Raw genomic sequence first — 21027 nt, 5'->3', positions numbered from 1 at the left:
AATTGTGAGTTCTCTGGGAGATCGTAGAAGCATAGAATCAGTCAGAGTTGGAAGGGACCACAAGGATCATCTAGTTCCAACCCCCCTGCCATGGGCAGGGACACCCTACCCTAGATCAGCCTGGCCTTAGACATCCCCAGGGATGGGGCCTCAACCACCTCCCTGGGCAACCCATTCCAGCCTCTCACCACTCTCACAGTGAAAAACTTCCTCCTCACATCCACTTTGAATCTCCCACCTCCAGCTTTGCTCCATTCCCCCTAGTCCTGTCACTACCTGATAGCCTAAAAAGTCCCTCCCCAGTTTTTTTTTTTGTAGGCTCCTTTCAGATACTGGAAGGTCACAATAAGCTCACCTGGGAGCTTCCTCTTCTCCAGACTGAACAGCCCCAACTCTTTCAGTCTGTCCTCATAGGAAAGGTGATTCAGCCCTCTGAGCATCCTTGTGGCCCTATATAGATACCAAACCCTATGCAACTCCTGTGTTAGTCTTTGTAGGAGAGGGAGACCAGCAGGCCAGACATCCAGTAGGGCATTAGGAAGCCTCAGGTGTAGTCTCAAGCTTGCCCTGAGCCTTTGGACAAACCTTTTCACTTTTTGTTTTGCTGTTTCTCATCTGCCAAAACACCCAAGGCAGCTCACCTGTTTTACTGGAGCTTGGGAAGATCAATCAGTTTCTACTTTAAGTGTGCTTGGAACAGCTGATACTAAGCTTTGTTAAAAAGCTACTGAAGATGAGAAACTGAGATAGAAATCCCATAAACTGTAGCCACTCATTTGCATGATTATTGATTTCATTTGACATGTCTAGCCTAATTCATTCTGGAAGATCTTTCAATAGGAACAACAAACCCTTACGTGGTTCTGTCCCAGGAGATGTCAGACAGGAGATCCTGCATCTGATTGCACAGTGCAGTTACACACACATAGACCACACAATATGCACAGTATCACCAAGGTTGGAAGAGACCTCACAGATCATCAAGTCCAACCCTTTACCACAGAGCTCAAGGCTAGACCATGGCACCAAGTGCCACGTCCAATCCTGCCTTGAACAGCTCCAGGGACGGCGACTCCACCACCTCCCCGGGCAGCCCATTCCAGTGTCCAATGACTCTCTCAATGAAGAACTTTCTCCTCACCTCCTCTTCTTCTACCATGTCTCATGTCTTTAGGCCATCAGCATTACAATGGAATCACTGCTGTTATTGCCTGTGCATGGAGCCAACTGCCTGCCATCATCCAGCCAGGCACTTATACCTGCTTCTCCTGATGCAATGTATATTAAGCCAATTTATATTATACAATGAGTGCCTGGTAGAGAAGGTACCCACAGGAGGCTGATGTGCTGTCTTCTGTCAATGGTATTTAGCTGGTCTGCTGCCAAGTATTGCCTCTCCCTGTAGGCTTTGAATCATTCCAACCTGGTTGATTCTATGATTCCACGTGGTAGAGTCACCATCCCCAGAGGTGTCGAAGAGGAGGCTGGATGAGGCACTTGGTGCCATGGGTTAGTTAATTAGAAGGTGTTAGGTGATAGATTGGCCTCGATGATCTTAGAGATCTTTTCCAACCTGGTTAATTCTGTGACTGTGATTCTGTGTGGTAGAGAGCTCTGCCTTTTCATAGGAGACACAGACACTCTCCAGCACTTACTGGACAGCAATCACTGCAAGTGCTACCAACTGCAAGAAACACAACTCTCAACTACAACCACTAATTGACCACTGGTGGAGTATTTAATGGATGCAACCATTATGAAGGCAGCAAAGCAATGACTGCTAGCAACAATATCTTTGTAGGTACTACCCATCTGCAGAGCCACACCAATCAAAGTCTCCTCCATTCTCTCTGGAGGGCAGTCCAGGGAACACAAACTGTAACTACACGAGAGTAGCAGATGCCAGGCTTCATGAATACATTTACATCTTTAGACTTTCAAAGCTGCAGCAGTACTGCTATCCCAAGAACAATGCCTGGCTTTCAGGAACTACTTTGTGGGATACAAAGCTAAGTACCTCTCACCTGGCCCTTCAGGAGCTCCAGGCAGTGCACTTTGATTTTCTCATTTGCTCTCAGATCAGCTCCTGTCTGGACATGTTTGCATTTCTATTTGCTTTAGTTCTGGCTGTGTTTGCTTCTCCTTCTCTGCTGAAGATTTCTCCAGGAAACATGCCATTTGCTCAGCTTCTGGACATTTCACTACCTTCCAGCAACAGACCTAGCTCCAGTTAGGAGTTTTGCCTATGTGAATGAGTTGTGGTTTACAACAGAGGAATTACACTGGGAAGGAATTACCCTGGGAAGGAATTACACTAGGAAGACTAGCCTGATGATGTCTCCACCAAATCGTGTGAAGTTTATGTTGCTGTAATTCATGTATCTTTTGGCCTTTTAGATCTGTGTGTTTCTCTGCTTGCTGGATGTTTGGGAGTATTAGGAAATGGGCTGACAGTCAACCCAAAGCCAGATGTAAGCAGCTTCAAGTCATCCAAAGTGGTTGAGAGGAAGCATATGACACGGCTGCAGCTTTTCCTTGAGAGAAGAACAAGGCTAAGTGTTGATATCTGGTGGTTAATATGGAAGTGTAGAGGAGGCATTAACCTCCTCTTTCTTCTACTGTCCACTGTCAAAGCTGTGCCAGGCTGTGATTTAAACTTGCATTCACAGGCTCATTTCTGCCAAACAAACATATAAAATCTCTCCTAGAGCAAATGCAGTGAATCATTGCTCCCTCGATGTTTAGGAGCTGAACATCCTCCTCTTCTTCAGTATTGGGACCAGGCTTGTTTAACATCTTCATTGCCAGCATGGACAGTGGCACTGAGTGCACCCTCGGCAAGTTCACCAACACCACCAAGCTGTGTGGTGCAGCAGACAGGCTGGAGGGAAGGGATCCATCCAGAGAGACCTTGACAGGCTGGAGAGATGGGCCCATGCCAACCTTATGAGGTTCAACTAGACCAACTGCAGGGTCCTGCATCTGGGTCAGGGCAATCCCAGGCACTGATGTAGGCTGGGTAGTGACTGGCATGAGAGCAGCCCTGAGGAAAGGGGCCTGGGGGTACTGATGGATGAGAAGCTCAACATGAGCCACCAGTGTACACTTGCAGCCCAGAAAGCCAACCATATCCTGGATAGCATCAAGAGAAGTGTGGCCAGAAGGTTGAGGAAGGTGATTCTCCCCCTCTACACTGCTCTCATGAGATTCCAACTGGAGTGCTGTGTCCATTTCTGGAGCCCCTATTACAAGAAGGACATGGATGTGCTGAAAAGGGTCCAGAGAAGGGCCACAAGGGTGATCAGAGGGCTGGAGCACCTCTCCTACAAAGACAGACTGAGAGAGCTGGGGTTGTTCAGTCTGAGAAGGAGAAGGCTCCGAGGAGACCTTATTGTTGCCTTCCAGTATCTGAAGGGGGCCTACAGGAAAGCTGGTGAGGGACTTTTTAGGGTGTCTGGTAGTGATAGGACTCAGAGAAATGGAGCAAAACTAGAAGTGGGTAGATTCAGATTGAATGTTAGGAAGAAGTTCTTCACCATGAGCATGGTGAGACACTGGAACAGGTTGCCCAGGAAGGTGATAGAAGCCCCATCCCTGGAGGTCTTTATGGCCAGGCTGGATGAGGCTCTGGGCAACCTGATATAGATAGTGTGAGGTGTCTCTGCCCATGGCAGGGGGGTTGAAGGTAGATGATCCTTGGGATCTCTTCCATCCCTGACAATTCTATGATTATTCTGCTCACTTTTCTGCAGAGAGGGGTGTTAAAATGTCCAGTGAAAGACAGCACCCATCAAATCAGCTGTAAGAAGTTTGATGGCCAGAGACATCTGGATGCGGTGTCCTCAGGCGCTGCAGCCTGCAGCGTGGGTCAGCCAGCCCAGCTAGAAGGTTCAGCTTCCCCCTGTTCTTTACCAAGCAAGTAGGACAGCCCAAGGGAAGTGGTGTCTCAGATCCTATAAGCAAGCACAAGCCCAATGGCACTGGAATTCCTGCCTGATCCCATAGCACTTCCCTGGTTTCTGTAGCCACCACAGAAACATTCAGGTTGGAAAAGACCCTCAGGATCACCAGGTCCAACTGACAACCCTACCCTACAAGCCTAAATCCTCCTGGTATGCATATCCCCTCTCCAGAAGGCAGATTGCACTGCAGAGCAGGCATAGAGAACACCTCACAGAGCACAGGTCAGCACTTCAGGCAGGGATGCACCCTGTACTTTTCTCCAGTGGCTCTGATATTGTTACTCTGTTGAGTTTTCCAAGCATTGGCTCCCACCCTTACCAAAGTAACTGTGCACCTTAGGAAAAAAAAACACTTTAATTTCCAGCAGTTCTCCAACTCTGCCAGCTTTTAGTGGCTCTAGAGCAGATCTTGTTCTGTTTGCTGTTCTGCCTAAAGCTACTCGTGATGCATGAAAGAATCTCAGCACATCCTTAGCTCCACATCCAAGTCTGAAGCTTGGAGCTGGCCACAGTATGCATGTGGTGTCCTGTCTGCACCTCTCACTGCCTCCATCCCTGCAAGGTGTAGCCCACCACCACCATCCAAGCCATGGACACAGCCAGAGCAGTACTACCACACAGCAATTTTCATTGTAGCTGCCTGCAGGGCTTTTGTGAATTAACACAATGAGACATTTAGCAGCACAATGAGACATTTACTGGAGGGGGCATGGGGTGTTAGTCGTCCCTGCTCCATGCACGTTAGCTCCAGCTGGCATGGCACGTGTTGCAGCATCACCAAACACAGTCTGGTGGCTGCACATTGCCCCATTCAGATCAGGGCCGTCTCTGCCCTACCTCACTCCTCTTAGGAGTTAAAAGAAGAAAGAAAAGTTACTCAAAGGAAAGATCACAGTATCACACAGTATCACAGTATCATCAGGGTTGGAAGAGACCTCACAGATCATCAAGTCCGACCCTTTACCACAGAGCTCAAGGCCAGACCATGGCACCAAGTGCCACGTCCAGTCCTGCCTTGAACAGCTCCAGGGACGGCGACTCCACCACCTCCCTGGGAGATGAAACCTTTCAAATGTAAGCATCATTGAATCATAGAATCAACGAGGTTGGAAGAGACCTCCAAGATCATCCAGTCCCACCTAGCACCCAGCCCTGCGTTTTAATTGCTTCTAACACTCTGAATACAAACGACCTCAATAACTACTTTTTCAGGCTACGTTTTTCAGGCAGTGTTTATCTGCAGAAAGGATTAGCTTATCCACGGCTGGAGCATGCTGCACACACCCTGTTCCCATGCAGATTCATGTGGCAGGGAGCTGCGCTTCCAGCTCAGCACCGAGACATTTCTCTGTAGCTAAATCAGATGACTGCAAAGTCCATTACAGCAGTTTATCGTTGGAATCTGCAGGAACGTGCTGTACCCAGGAGGAAAATGGTCATTGATAGGGGAAGTGCAAGATCTGTGATACTTGTAATTATGCAGATGATCCTCTCCAGAGGTCTGTGGTATGTGAGCAGGTCCACAGTGATGGCTTTTTGCTGCAGTGCTTTAATACTCCACTGAAATCCAGCTGTTCCTGCTCTCAAATCCGCTTGGCTGCAGCCCTGACTGGCACATCAGTATGAATGGATTTGTCTCTCAGTGGAGATGTGCACAATGCTGACATGCAAAAAGCTGTTTGAAATTAAAGCACTACTTTTTTCTGGGCAGTTTGTGGTGTTGCTCTGTTGAGCCTCAGCAGAGGTTTGAACCTTGCAGCTCACCAGTGGTGGAGACACAAGGTACGTGAGGATGCCTGATTTTTGGAGTGTAATGCATCACCAGCACAGGTTGGCTGCAGGCAGGTCAAGTGTTTCCTCCAAAAATCTCCAGTCAAAACCTCATCCAAGGAAGGATCCCTTGACATACATAACAAAGTAGAAAGAAAACCTTCTCCTCCCACAGCAGCGTTTCTGCTCCGTGTGCAATCTGATGCCAGACTGCACGTTCCCCAGCACGAAACCAAACTAATTCATATGCTAAGATCTTGGAAGGGTCCATGCAAGAAAATGGTGATATTCATGTTGTAATTTCTTGAGAGGCATTGCAGAAATCAAAAATAATTCAGAACCACAAGAACTGGTTCCAAATTGGGAGTTTAAAAGCTGTAGCACTGATGAGTAAGACCTGCTGCAAAAATGGGTAAGCTTTGTGGCTTGTTCCCTGCCTTGCCAGGTGACAGCCATCCTCCTATAAACATTCTGTTCCCATGCAACCATGTCCTCAGAGGAGAAGAATAGGGCTAGGTTGGACTGGATGATCTTGGAGGTCTCTTCCAACCTGGTTGATTCTATGACTCTATGGAAACTGCAATGACTTCAGGCTTTGGTGACTGCAGTTTTGGCAGGGAAAATGGCCTGGACTAGCTATTGGTAACATTTTTTATCCAAAAAGCTGTATTCCCCAAACCTGCATTATTTCTAGTGTAGGCTGCTTGGGTCTGATGTGAGTTCAGCTACGAAGCTCACTCACAGGGAAGAAAGCTACAAGAGCCTGAAAATGAGAATTTAAATTGCAAGGCACAGACAAAAGGTAGCACATCAAGGTGCTATTTGCCTCCTGTCAGGTTGCATTAAAGGCAGTCAGAAAACAGAGGGCAAAGGCCTTCTGCAGTGCTAAGTCCCAGAAGAAGAACCAGCTACATCCTACTCCCACAGGCTATTAGAAATTGTCAGCAGGCAGCTTCAAGGTAAGAATGAAGGCTGTCATGTAACAGCATGGTTGGAAGACGAATTGCTGAAGGGGTGAAGGGCTAGGTGGATATTCAGAGCAGAAACCAGGATTTATTGGCAGGACACAGCCTCTGAGTATTTTTTTTTGCCTTTCAACACTCTGTTTGCATAGAGAAAGGCTTAACTGAGCTAAACATGGAGTTAGGAGCTTATGAGATGAAGAGCTGCCCAGCCAGGAGTGCCCCAGAGAGAGGTATGGAAATGCATTTAATAAGGAACATATGTTTTCTTGTGTCTTCAGTATGCTTCTGCAAGGAAACTGGAGGCAAGTCATAAAGCTGAGGAAGCTACAATGGCATGGACAAGCCTGGTGAATCAGTGGCACCCACGTTTCCTTTCTAACCTGACCCAACTGCAAAGGTGTGGAGCTGGGCAGAGGAATGTGATAGTGCTGGAGGGAAGTTAACATGCCGGAGAGCATTGCAGGACAGGGGTGGGGATCACCTCAAATGAGTGAAACTTTTCAGTGGTTATTGCTGTGCTTTGGGGAAGGAGGATCAGGCTGTTGTGTATAATCATCAGAAAAGCAGCTTCACTCCTCTCCCCTGGTGACCATAGAATCATAGAATCAACCAGGTTGGAAGAGACCTCCAAGATCATCCAGTCCAACCTAGCACCCAGCCCTAGCCACTCAACCAGACCATGGCACTAAGTGCCTCAGCCAGGCTTTGCTTGAAGACCTCCAGGGATGGTGACTCCACCACCTCCCTGGGCAGCCCATTCCAATGCCAATCACTCTCTCTGGCAAGAATTTTCTCCTAACATCCAGCCTGTACTTGCCCCAGCACAACTTGGGACTGTGTCCCCTTGTTCTATTGCTGGTTGCCTGGGAGAAGAGGCCACCCCCCACCTGGCTACAGCCTCCCTTCAGGTAGTTGTAGGCAGCAATGAGGTCCCCCCTGAGTCTCCTCTTCTCCAGGCTCCACACCCCCAGCTCCCTCAGCCTCTTCTCATAGGCTTTGTATTCCAGGCCCCTCACCAGCTTTGTTGCCCTTCTCTGGACCAGCTTCATTGGGAAGAAGATGATGAGTGCTAATAAAGGTTTCACATTTGTGACCTGGCTTTGCTGGCTGCTCTGAATTTCCTTCCCAGCTCAGCGATGCTTGCTCACACACTCTTTAAGCTGCCTCAGTTGGAGGCCAGAGGATCCCTTCCACTGCTACCTTGCCTGCCTAAGACCTACATTTGCTTTGCAGACATGGCTGAGAGCAACAGCAAAAGTGTCCTCCCTAGTTGCCACTGTTCATTGTGGCACATCCAAGGCAAAATTTTGCTCCTGCCAGAGAGGTGGTGAAGTGCTGCTGGAGCATCATCTTGTAACCCTGGGGATCCCAGCTCTGTGAGACTTCAGCCTTGGGACCTAGGCTTGCTCAGAGGGACAATTTTCTGGAAGATCAGCAGCCTCTTGCCAATGTAGGGGCTTCACTTTGCTTGTGCTGCAGATCAGAGTGCTCGAAACACTGAAACAGAGATATTTGTGTATGCATGTGTGGATGCATGAACATACAAGAAGTCAAACACAACGTTATAAATGTGCAGTGAAGAAATAACAGTCTGGCTTCTTCAATTAAACAGCTTGCTTTATTGGGCTAAACAATAGGCTTATTACTCTCTGCAATGTAATTGTTATTGAAGGACACATCTGGTCTCTGAGCAGAAGCACGCTCCTGTGGTGCCAAGGCATTCCATACCATGAGGCAGAAACAACTGTCAAGCTGGATCTGTGCATTGAAATAATAACAGCCAGAAAGGTCCAATACATATTTCATTATATGGACTTAAGGAGATTGTGGGAGAGCACAGCTCTTAAAGATTTTTGTGTCCAACCTATGACTTTCATAGCTCTTCTCTTGCCTGGCTGCTGGAGGCTTCTCCATTTCTGTCGAGCACCAGCAGCCACTGTGGCACCATGCTAAAAGAATTCCTTCCTTTTCCCTAAGTTCAGATGCAGAGTTGCAGCCACTTGAGGTGCAGGCCATGCTGAAGATGGCATGGGAAAATAAAGACTCCTGCTAAAGACATGGATAAATGTATGGAGCAGAAAGACAGTCTCCAGACTCGTGAATCTGGAGGCAGGCAGAGTTCTTACTCTTCAGCATTTACTGCTGATTGTGAAGCCAGACTCAGAAATGTTGTCTCATGGCTGTCAGGACTTGTCCCCACCACAAACCAGAGATGAAAACCCAACAAAACACGCAAGAAAGAGAAATTAGAGAGACTGAGCAGTGAGACCTCACTTGGGTCTCTCTCATTTTTTTAATGAGGCACTAAAAAGGCCTTCAAAAGTAGGTGTTTTTGACCTGCTTGTTTTGTTACACCAGAAATTCTGATTGACTATATTTTGACCTTCTCTTCCTTTTGTAGGAAGACTCAACTGATCAAGGATTTCCAGCAGCACAGGAGCACTACAGCTGCTAGCTACCTCCTTTCTCTGCCAGCAGGCAGCTGTGGCCCTCAGCTTGCTGCCCTGCCAGCCTTCTGCATGCCCAGACAGCACAAAGGGCCATGTTTTCAGAGGTGACCAGCCACGTCCACCACTGAGCCTGTGACACCCTAAAAGGAGGTCAGGTTTCTGCAAGCAACGAGCACACACCCAGTTGAGGAAATCATATGGAGGTTCCCCAGTGTGGCAGGCAGAAATGAAGTTCTTTCCACACAACCTAAATAAGGTTCAGACCAGGTGCAGGATTCACCTTCCCCTTTGAAAGAATTTGCTCACTGCTAGCCTGGGAGAAGCATGAGAGCTCCTAAAGCTGTTGGGCTATGTGTGAGCAAGCTGCCTCTAAGGAAAGGGATTGATTAGTGGACATTGGGAGAAGAAGTTTGTGTCATCCTTAAAAACACTCATGTGTCCAGATACCTCACAGGGCAGATGACCTCATCACAGCTTTTCTCTTGCTGGGGTTTCCAAGCTGCCACACTGTGTCTGCAAGTGGCACCATCACATCCAAGCATGCAAGAAAGCACGAGTTACATTCCACTGAGATCAGGGAATGAGCTTTAAAAAGTACTCATTTGCTTGAAAAACAAAAAATACCCAAACCCTGTTGATATCTTTTCTTTTTCTCTCTGTATATATGAAACTCACAGCTTTGGAATGAAAGAAACTCATGTTTTTACCAAAAGAAAGGAAAATCAGTTTGGTCTCTGTTCCACCAGCAGCATGGGGCTGGGATGAGCAGAAAACATTACTTTGCAGGGGGTGTTTCTTGCTAGTGAAAGGTCTAAAGCTGCACATCATGGGGCCAGGCATGCATTAGTGCTGGCACATGGAGGATGTGGGAGCATGGGAATGGAGTGGGTAGCAGGACAGTGGCAGCCCCAGCTCAGACTGGTGGAACTCTGCAATACCTTTGCAAGCCTTTAGCTTTACATTAAAAGTATCACACAGTATCACAGTATCACCAAGGTTGGAGGAGACCTCACAGATCATCAAGTCCAACCCTTTACCACAGAGCTCAAGGCCAGACCATGGCACCAAGTGCCACGTCCAGTCCTGCCTTGAACAGCTCCAGGGACGGCGACTCCACCACCTCCCCGGGCAGCCCATTCCAGTGTCCAATGACTCTCTCAGTGAAGAACTTTCTCCTCACCTCCAGCCTAAATTTCCCCTGGTGCAGCTTGAGGCTGTGACCTCTTGTTCTGGTGCTGGCCACCTGAGAGAAGAGAGCAACCTCCTCCTGGCCACAACCACCCCTCAGGTAGTTGCAGACAGCACCTTGCAATGGGTTTCCCTGGGCATGGCAGTAAATACACTAAGCAATGGTGAATAAACATATTTTAAGGCTAAATCTCCTTCTTAGTGGAAACTTTTCACTGATAACCTTTTCTTTTCATGCCTTTGAACTTTGTGCAGCTGAACAACCGCTTCTAGGTGGAATAGCTTCTTCCTTAGTCAAAACAGCATCATCATAAGGCTGAAGGAAATGTGCAACAGTTTTTGTGGATAAAACCAATAAAACCAGCTTCCATAAAGCTCCTTCATATTTAGGTCTTGATCTGAGAATTTAGTTTCAAACAGGTGAATTTCCTCCTTGGGAACCCTGTTACTGGTGGTGGGACTTCATGCAGCAGAAAATACAGCACAAGTCTATTCTCTTTCTCTTGATGGCAAAAAAAGGCTTCTGAAATCTATCCCCAGACTGGGTGACAACTTCAGAAGTTGGGCTCTAGCTGTTAGTGCCCACTCCAGCACTTCTCTTCCCTTATCTTGAAGGTTGAATAAATATTGTTGCAGTCTTCTGGCAAGCAGCAGCAGCTTCATGACATGGCATTATAGGGATATTTCTCTATCCAAAAATTTGACAGCATATTGAGGTCCCTCTCTGAAGACATCCTTCCAGTGTCATCTCGTAGGGTAGAGCAGCAGCACCAAAGCAAGCCTGGTCGTACAGGCTGCAACCCTCTGATCCTCCTTTGGTGGGGTGTAGCCCTTCCTCACAGGTCTTTCTAGCCTCAGGGAGGACCAGGAGCTGGTGACAGGTGTTTGGAGAAATCAGGGTGGCATCTTGCAGCCTGGGGCTTCTTTCCAGTAGAGGGCACTGACTGATGAAGGTAAGATGAAAGGTGATCAGGGCAACCACAGCATGGTCCCAATGACGCAGGGTGACTGTACCAGCCTCCTGACCATGCCATGATGTAAAGCATGAAAATGGGGGAATTGCATCAGGGCTGAAATGGAAAAGGTGGAAGGTGTGGAAAACCAGGCCTCCTACTTTGCAGCCCTGCATCCAGCGATGCTGAGCGCACCCAAGCCAGCTTGGCCCATCTCTGTGCCCAGGGGAGGGTGGATTGCCTCCCTGGGGCAGTTCAAGGCAAGGTTGGACATGGCACTTGGTGCCATGGTCTAGCCTTGAGCTCTGTGGTAAAGGGTTGGACTTGATGATCTGTGAGGTCTCTTCCAACCCTGATGATACTGTGATACTGTGAACCACCTCTATGGAGTTTATTGTGAAGGCAAATCAAACAACTCCTTTGCCAGCTCTCTCATCCAGCTGGCCTTTGGCTTTTCTGCTGGAGCTGGGCCAGATGAAAGGGAATGCTTCCACAGCTTTCCCCAGGCAATTCCAGGGAGTATTGGCTGAATCCATGGGGACCTGCTGACCAAGGAGAAAACCCTACAGGTTTTCTGCAGTGCCTCCTTGGACACAAATTTCGCTGGAGACAGCAACAACTTTGCTGCAGAAAGCTGGAAGCAAGGAGCAGGATTTTTTTTCATAAACAGTAAGAAAATGTCCTTTTTTTTGGCTGTCACTAAACAGGAGAACTCTGGAGTTTTGCAAGCAGGCAGACGAGAGGCTGAATCAAACAGAGTTGCTGATCACAGCTCTGCCTGTGAACTGCGAAACGCAAAGAAAATGATCTCTGCGCTATAGAAATACCTAATTATCATTTCCCATCTCAAATGCCTCTGAAAAGAAGCTCCTGCAGAGACTTTTGAAGCTCTTTTAATACAGAAAGCAGGAAAATACTCTGTCAGGCTGAACCAAGATGCAGAATGTGATCATACAAATCCTGTGTCTTGGAGCACTGCCCAGGCATTTCTGACTTTGTTGGGTTTTGCTGCCGTTCAGCAATTCAGCAGAATCATGCTTGCAGTCCTGGTTTGGGTAGCAGTGCTACTTGGGCTAATCACTTATGTAAATAAACATTTTAAAAGTTAGAGGAGGACTAAGATGACTGTGAAGACAAAAAAAGAAAAGAACTACAATTAGCTTCCAGCAATATATTTGGGGGTTACAAATCATTTTGAATCCATAGAGGGTTTATTTTTAGAGAGGATAAAACCTGCTAAGCCTTCAGTTCCTGGCACATCTCTTCGGTGTGAGAAAGCAATGGCAATTAACAGGGAGGTCTCCATCAGTGCCAATGGGACTGAGCTTGTCTGTGCATTTTAATCTTCCAGCTCAGCTAGATAGAGGAGTTAGTGAGGTAGACAGTTCACAGCCCTATAAAGGTAATGGTGATGAAAACAGAACAATATTATTTCTGATTAATCAAGACAGTCCTGGACAGTGTGAGTAGTTTCATGCTTGCTATCAACCCTCCAGAAATCCTTGGAACAGGTTGATGTGATTCCCAAAGGACTGCCAGCATCACCTCTCCTAGCGGTAGCAGCAACGGAAGGGCTAGGAGAGGGCTGTAGGGGCAGTTGAACCACACTGCAAATACCTTTGGTGGGCGAGATCTTTCTTTTTCCCTCTTGGAGATCTTTCTCTTTCCCTCCAGAAATCCTTGGAACAGGTTGATGTGATTCCCAAAGGACTGCCAGCATCACCTGTCCTAGCGGTAGCAGCAATGGAAGGGCTAGGAAAGGGCTGTAGGGGCAGTTGAACCACACTGCAAATACCTTTGGTGGGCGAGATCTTTCTTTTTCCCTCTTGGAGATCTTTCTCTTTCCCTCCAGAAATCCTTGGGACAGGTTGATGTGATTCCCAAAGGACTGCCAGCATCACCTGTCCTAGTGGTAGCAGCAATGGAAGGGCTAGGAGAGGGCTGTAGGGGCAGTTGAACCACACTGCAATACCTTTGGTGGGCGAGATCTTTCTTTTTCCCTCTTGGAGGACCTTTTAAATCATGCAGCTCTAGTGGAAAGCAGAGGGCGAGCAAACATTTAGAACTGTTTATTGAATAAAAGAGGGGTTTAAAAGCCTCATTATTGTTCCAGGACACAATGGTCGTTAGTGTTTTTGTTAGTAAGTACCCGTGTGATTTAAAGCTGCTGACAGCACCAGACGCTCGCAGTGAAGTCATCTCTCCCTCTCCTCCCCGCGGTTCAGGCAGACACTCATTTGTATGTATGGGTTCAGCCCGTCTGATGCGGCTGGCCAAAGCGACAGATACTAATGGCATATGTTAATTACAACCCAACCACTTCCTTTCATTTAGCTGTTTATTAACATGCTCGCTCCTGCCCGTGGAGGCAGCTGGCGGAGGATGCCGAGGCTGCTGGGGGTCACATGCGATCTTCAATCTGGGACCGCGACGTGCTCCAGATGATGCCTGTCAGTCGGCTGCTGAGCCCAGCATCCCAGTGAAGATGCTCCTCAGGCTGCAGAGAGGTTGGAAAAGAGATGGGAGCTGAGGAGCAAACACCCAACCGTCGCTGCTGGTCTCTCGACTGCTACAGATGCGGCTCTGCTCTGAAGCCACTGGCGTAAAACTGGTGGAGCCCCTGGGTACAGTGACTCTTTGTTCACCAGCGTGCTTAGATGGTCATAATCCACTTTATTTCCGTGGTGCAGAGACTTACATGCATTCTAGCAAGAGGCGTGCTCCACCAAGGTTGGTTACACATAGAGGGTACAGGGTTACATGTAAGGTATGGATAGGTCAATCTACCATAACAATCTGAGGGTCAGCCTCTGGGGCTGGCTAAACTCTGCCCACCTGCAGCTGCACTCCACCCCCTGCAGCTGCATGTGGGGGGAAGCCACCCTGTGCCTGGTATCTAACACCCAGGATGGACTCAAGGACCTTCCCAGCACAGGATGCTTGAGCGTGTCCAGAGAAGGGCAACGAGGCTGGGGAGAGGCCTTGAGCACAGCCCTACGAGGAGAGGCTGAGGGAGCTGGGATTGGTTAGCCTGGAGAAGAGGAGGCTCAGGGGGGGACCTTATTGCTGTCTACAACTACCTGAGGGGTGGTTGTGGCCAGGAGGAGGTTGCTCTCTTCTCTCAGGTGGCCAGCACCAGAACGAGAGGACACAGCCTCAGGCTGTGCCAGGGGAAATTTAGGCTGGAGGTGAGGAGAAAGTTCTTCCCTGAGAGAGTCATTGGACACTGGAATGGGCTGCCCGGGGAGGTGGTGGAGTCGCCGTCCCTGGGGCTGTTCAAGGCAGGACTGGACGTGGCACTTGGTGCCATGGTCTGGCCTTGAGCTCTGTGGTAAAGGGTTGGACTTGATGATCTGTGAGGTCTCTTCCAACCCTGATAATACTGTGTGATAGTGTGATACTGTGATGTTTATGATTTCTGTGTCCTCTGCTAGCAAGAATTTCTCCAACATGAAGCCAGGGCTTCCCTGACAATGTTGCTGCGTAACAGATCCAAACAGCTGGATGACAGCACAAAACGTTGGGAGTTTAGGGAGATGATAAAGTATATGGTCTAACTGGTGCATGCAGCCAAACAAGTGTTTCTGGGAAGAAGAGGAATTGTCATCTCCTGTAGGGGGATTGTCATCTCCTGTAGAACCAGGATCCATCATCCTACCGATCCAATTTCTGAGTCTAGTCAGAGACAAATATTTCAGAGGCAAATGCAAGGAATTTTGAAAAGGACCCTTAGGGAGTAACAGTTCAGGTGATGTTTGCTTATCTTTCCCTTCACAACCAGTTTGTGTTATTGGAAAAACAATGTTACTGTCCCTGGAGGCATTCAAGCAAAGCCTGGATGCGGCACTTGGTGCTATGGTCTAGTTGACTGGCTAGGGCTGGGTGCTAGGTTGGACTAGATGATCTTAGAGGTTTCTTCCAACCTGGTTGATTCTATGATCTGTATTGACCAACATCCTTGTTGTTCTTAAGTAGAGCCAAATGTTCCAATCACCTTCGAGTGCTGCTTCTACAGAAGCCCTCTGGACAGCCACTGCTCTCTCTAGAAGCACTCTTCATCATGACCCTGACCTCTCTGGGGATGTCCTTTGAGACAGGACCTCAGATACTACTTCCCAAGCTGAAAGCCCAAACACTTTGGAGGCTCATTACTCCTCTTTCCTCCTTCCTGCACTGTGTATCAAACACCCAAGGATTGGAACAGATAAGAGACCGAGTTGCCAGTAAAAACATCCCCCGTAAATCCTAAAGGAATTTGGGATGTTTTCCTCTGGGCTGCTACAACTCTGCAATGCACACTGATTGTACCAGTCCTGAAAATAAAAGCTTTGGACCAGGAAGTCTTGAATCAGGAACAGGAAGTGCTGGCTGGACTGATAACTGAAATACTACTTGAAGACATCCTGGTGAATATAGCAGGACAGCAGCAGACCACCATGGCCTCTGTAAGGATAGGCTTTGCCTCGTGTATCATCTGTCAGCTCACCTGCAGCAAATCATAGAATCATAGAATCATAGAATCAACCAGGTTGGAAGAGACCTCCAAGATCATCCAGTCCAACCTAGCACCCAGCCCTAGCCACTCAACCAGACCATGGCACTAAGTGCCTCATCCAGGCTTTTCTTGAAGACCCCCAGGGACGGTGCCTCCACCACCTCCCTGGGCAGCCCATTCCAGTGCCAATCACTCTCTCTGGGAAGAACTTCTTCCTAATATCCAACCTATACCTACCCTGGCACAACTTGAGACTGTGTCCCCTTGTTCTATTGCTGGTTGCCTGGGAGAAGAGGCCACCCCCCACCTGGCTACAATGCCCCTTCAGGTAGTTGTAGACAGTAATAAGATCACCCCTGAGCCTCCTCTTCTCCAGGCTGCACACCCCCAGCTCCCTCAGCCTCTCCTCATAGGCTTTGTGCTCCAGGCCCCTCACCAGCTTTGTTGCCAGAACCAGTTCAAAACAAGGCTTAAGATTTGCAGTAGCACTAAAAAAATCATCCTCAGAAAACTCAACAGGCACATGGGTAAAACTCAGTCATGGATAAAACCTGCTGACAAGAGCACAAAGGCAGAGGAGTTCCCCTGCAATATGGCAAAGGCAGCACACGGCTACAGGTGTCCTGGTGGGCAGAGCAGGAGGAGCAGAAGAGAAGAGGAAATGTGCTGAGGACATCAGTTTGCCCAGGTTAATTGAAACTAGAAAAATCTGAGGTGCTTCAGAGATGAGGTCAAAATACTCTGAAGGAGTACAGGAAGCCTAATAAAAAGATCTGAAGAGTGGAAGAGGCTGAAATATGAAAAGGCTTGGGTGAGAGTGATGGTAAATATGAAGGAAGCTGACAGAATGACTTGAGATAACACAAAACATGTCACACCAAGAATTTCTGCTGAACACAGTTATTCACTTTCATTTAACCCAAGAGCAAAGTGACAGCAGACAAAAATGAAAGACAAAAGGTACAAACAGCTGCTTTTTCAGACCAATGTGCACCTCCACTGCCATTACTGAGCAGGTTCTCTTGGTTTGTTTTCATCCTGCCTGCATACAGGGCCATGGCCACAGGTTTCTCACTTCTTGTTTGTCTGATGACACTAATGGCAAATGCTTCATGCACAGAAATCATTTTCATCAGGTAGTGTTGGAAGTGATAATTCAGATGGATTCCAGGAATGGTTGGAGCTGGGGGTGTGCAGCCTGGAGAAGAGGAGGCTCAGGGCAGCCCTCATTGCTGTCTAAAACTACCTGAAGGGAGGCTGTAGCCAGGTGGGGTTGGTCTCTTCTCCCAGGCAACCAGCAATAGAACAAGGGGACACAGTCTCAAGTTGTGCCAGGGGAGGCCTAGGCTGGATGTTAGGAGGAAGTTGTTGGCAGAGAGAGTGATTGGCATTGGAATGGGCTGCCCAGGGAGGTGGTGGAGTCACCATCCCTGGAGGTGTTCAAGCAAAGCCTGGCTGAGGCACTTAGTGCCATGGTCTGGTTGAGTGGCTAGGGCTGGGTGCTAGGTTGGACTGGATGAGCTTGGAGGTCTCTTCCAACCTGGTTGATTCTATGATTCTATGATTCTATGTTTTGAGAATGGCACTCAGCAAACATTTTAGCCTGTTTTTCCCAGGCTGCTGGTTCTAAGCTCAAGCTAGAGCATTTGCAATGCTGCCCTTACACATGAACCCAATCCTCACTACTGCCCATCAAGCCCTGGCAGAGCAGTTACATGCACATGACTCTTATTCACCCCTTTGGAAAAGTTGGACAGACATCCAAGGACAAGTTTTGTTTCCACGAGCAGACACAATATCTCATTATGGTCTGGAAGGATCCTTCTGAGAAACTCAGAGCTGGGATGACAAATGGGTAAACTCCTTGGGGATCTGTTTCTTTGTAAATACACAGACATGACTCACTCTATACTAATGTAGTTATGTGTGAAAATTCAGGGGGGAAAAGTATAACCCCAAACCACCTTCATAAGAAAATGAGCTGCAAAGCCAAATGTTACAACTTGCTTTTTTCTTTTTGCCTGGCTATCAGCATTTTGCAAGTTGTCTCTTGCTGGCCCTTGGGAAACAGCACATCCCAAGACTATTAGCACCAGGAGGTTCAAAGCCACACCAGTGCTCTACAGGATGACAGAAAAAGCAAATGAGGTTATTCTTGCCCTGTACTCAGCTCTGCTCAGGCCACACCTTGAGTGCTGTGTCCAGTTCTGGGCTCCTCAATTCAAGAGAGATGTTGAGGTGCTGGAATGTGTCCAGAGAGGGGCAACAAAGCTGGTGAGGGGCCTGGAACACAAAGCCTATGAGGAGAGGCTGAGGGAGCTGGAATTATTTAGCCTGGAGAAGAGGAGGCTCAGGGGGGACCTCATTGCTGTATACAACTACCTGAAGGGAGGCTGTAGCCAGGTGGGGGGTGGCCTCTTCTGCCAGGCAACCACCAATAGAACAAGGGGACAGAGTCTCAAGTTGTGCCAGGGGAAGTCTAGGCTGGATGTTAGGAGGAAGTTGTTGGCAGAGAGAGTGATTGGCATTGGAATGGGCTGCCCAGGGAGGTGGTGGAGGCACCATCCCTGGAGGTGTTCAAGAGGAGACTGGCTGAGGCACTTAGTGCCATGGTCTGGTTGAGTGGCTAGGGCTGGGTGCTAGGTTGGACTGGATGATCTTGGAGGTCTCTTCCAGCCTGCTTGATTCTATGATTCTGTGATTCTTTTCTGGCATTCTCAGCTGTCCTGGGTGATCTGTGAAGTCCTTCCTGTACACCACACTGTCCAATCCTTGCAAACATCTCCTGGGCTGCTTACAGCCTTTGCACTTGCTGAAGGCTCCGAGATCTCATTCTGCTCACCAGCAAGCCTTTGGAGGTTTTGATGTTGCAAGCCCTCCTCTAATGGGCTGTGCACTGGCGCTAATGAGCTTCAGAGCACTGACCACAGGGAGGATGGGCCACTTGTTATGTCCTTCATTAATCCAAGAACTAATCACACAGTAGCATGCTCCAGAAGACAGCCCATCTAAGCACCGAGCTAAGAAGTCTGCTCAGATCTATTCCCTCTGCCTTTGCCTCAGAGTATTTTTTCCTTGCCTTTTGTAACTCATTTGAACAAAGGTGGTAAAAAAATCTTCTTCTACCAGCTGCTTGTGCTCTCCCTTATGGCAGCTCATCCTGTGCATTAGCTCCTTCTGCTATTTTAAATCATCTGGCATTCCTTTTGGGCCCACCCATCCTGCATACACCGAGTTTAAATTCTTGACCCCTACTGGGAGCTTACATTAGCTCTCCGCTTCACTGCCTCTCCCATCTTACTCAAAGCTTATCTAAACTCACACTTGCTCCTATCTCTGATTTTCCCTTTTCTCTTGGTCATAATATTTGAATCAGAGCCTTGAAGCATACAGGGATGTGATTTGCATAAAAGGCACAACTCAAAATGAAACTGAATCCCAACTTGTGCAGCCTAGCAGTAACATTTGAAGGTGTTAAGTTATTTAGAGCTCTCACTTCTTGTCATTAGCTTCTAAAACCCTCAACCCCCCCTTAATCTGCTCTTTGCTAAAGGATGAGAGCCAGTTCCTCTAGTTTTTCTGGGTGGATAGTAACCTCATAGCTCTGTGCCATATTAAACAAACCCTAGAAGAGTTTCCACATTCTTCTTTCATGTGTATATATTTACTTGAAAGTCTATAACCTGTTACTCAGCCCACACAGTGGATGTCTATCTTGTATGTTAAAAACACAGAGAATAAAGCCATGAGGATAAACATCTGTGCTCACCATTTTGTTGCTCCTCCAAAGTTACTTGCTTTAATATATATATATATATATATAAAGTTAGTCATATCAGAGCAGTAGGCAACTTTAAAGTACTAATAGAAGACCTGGACTTCAGCAAAGCCTTTGACACTGTCTGCCACAAGAAGCTCCTAGCCAAGCTGGCAGCTCATGGTTTGGGCAGATTCACTCTGTGCTCAGTCAAGAACTGGCTGGATGGCAGAGCCCAGAGAGTGGTGGTGAATGGTGCCACATCCAGTTGGCAGCTGGCACTGGTGGTGTGCCCCAGGGATCAGTGCTGGGCACAGTCCTGTTCAACATCTTTATTGATGATCTTGACCAGGGGGTTGAGTCCAGCATCAGTAAGTTTGCAGATGACACCAAGCTAGGAGCAGGTGTGGAGCTGTTGGAAGGTAGGAGAGCCCTGCAGAGGGACCTGGCCAGGCTGGATGGGTGGGCAGAGGCCAATGGGATGAGATTTAACAAGGCCAAGTGCAGGGTTCTGCACTTTGGACACAACAACCCCAAGCAGAGCTACAGGCTGGGGACAGAGTGGCTGGAGAGCAGCCAGGAGGAAAGGGACCTGGGGGTACTGGTAGATAGTAGGCTGAAGATGAGGCAGCAGTGTGCCCAGGTGGCCAAGAGAGCCAATGGCATCCTGGCCTGCATCAGGAGCAGTGTGGCCAGTAGGACAAGGGAGGTTATTCTGCCCCTGTACTCAGCACTGCTCAGGCCACACCTTGAGTGCTGTGTCCAGTTCTGGGCTCCTCAATTCAAGAGAGATGTTGAGGTGCTGGAAGGTGTCCACAGGAGGGCGCCAAAGCTGATGAGGGGCCTGGAGCACAAAGCCTATGAGGAGAGGCTGAGGGAGCTGGGGGTGTGCAGCCTGGAGAAGAGGAGGCTCAGGGCAGAGCTCATTGCTGTCTACAACTACCTGAAGGGAGGCTGTAGCCAGGTGGGGTTGGTCTCTTCTCCTAGGCAACCAGCAACAGAACAAGGGGACACAGTCTCAAGTTGTGCTGGGGAAAGTACAGGCTGGATGTTAGGAGGAAGTTGTTGGCAGAGAGAGTGATTGGCATTGGAATGGGCTGCCCAGGGAGGTGGTGGAGTCACCATCCCTGGAGGTGTTCAAGCAAAGCCTGGCTGAGGCACTTAGTGCCATGGTCTAGTTGAGTGGCTAGGGCTGGGTGCTAGGTTGGACTGGATGATCTTGGAGGTCTCTTCCAACCTGCTTGATTCTATGATTCTAAGAGATGAGGACATCCTAATAACAATGATTGCAGTTAATGACCATTGTTACACATTAAGTACAACATTAAATATGGAAGTGTGTAAATACCCCACATATAGCAGAATGGTTGTTTCAGAAGAAAAACAGCTCCTAGTGCCATTTTGGCACAAGGGGGTCATAAGTCACAGAAGACCTGCATGAGGAGATTTATGCTGTGTCTATTCATGGTGCTGATGCTTTCCATGTA

The 21027-nt window shown here is 48.2% G+C and overlaps 1 long non-coding RNA gene across 1 annotated transcript in view; it reads left to right on the top strand.

Annotated features, from left to right (window-relative positions):
* Nucleotides 1–9772, top strand: part of LOC135174008 (uncharacterized) — a 35284-nt gene extending 25512 nt beyond the window's left edge. Inside the window, exon 3 of the long non-coding RNA XR_010301642.1 lies at nt 9099–9772. This is a non-coding gene — a long non-coding RNA (uncharacterized LOC135174008). The remainder of the gene's footprint in view (nt 1–9098) is intronic.
* Nucleotides 9773–21027: the final 11255 nt, after the last annotated feature.

The sequence above is a fragment of the Pogoniulus pusillus genome, chromosome 3, assembly GCF_015220805.1.
Source record: "Pogoniulus pusillus isolate bPogPus1 chromosome 3, bPogPus1.pri, whole genome shotgun sequence".
NCBI lineage: Eukaryota > Metazoa > Chordata > Aves > Piciformes > Lybiidae > Pogoniulus > Pogoniulus pusillus.
The sequence above is the reverse complement of the archived record's forward strand: the minus strand, read 5'-3'. Positions and strand labels throughout refer to the sequence as shown.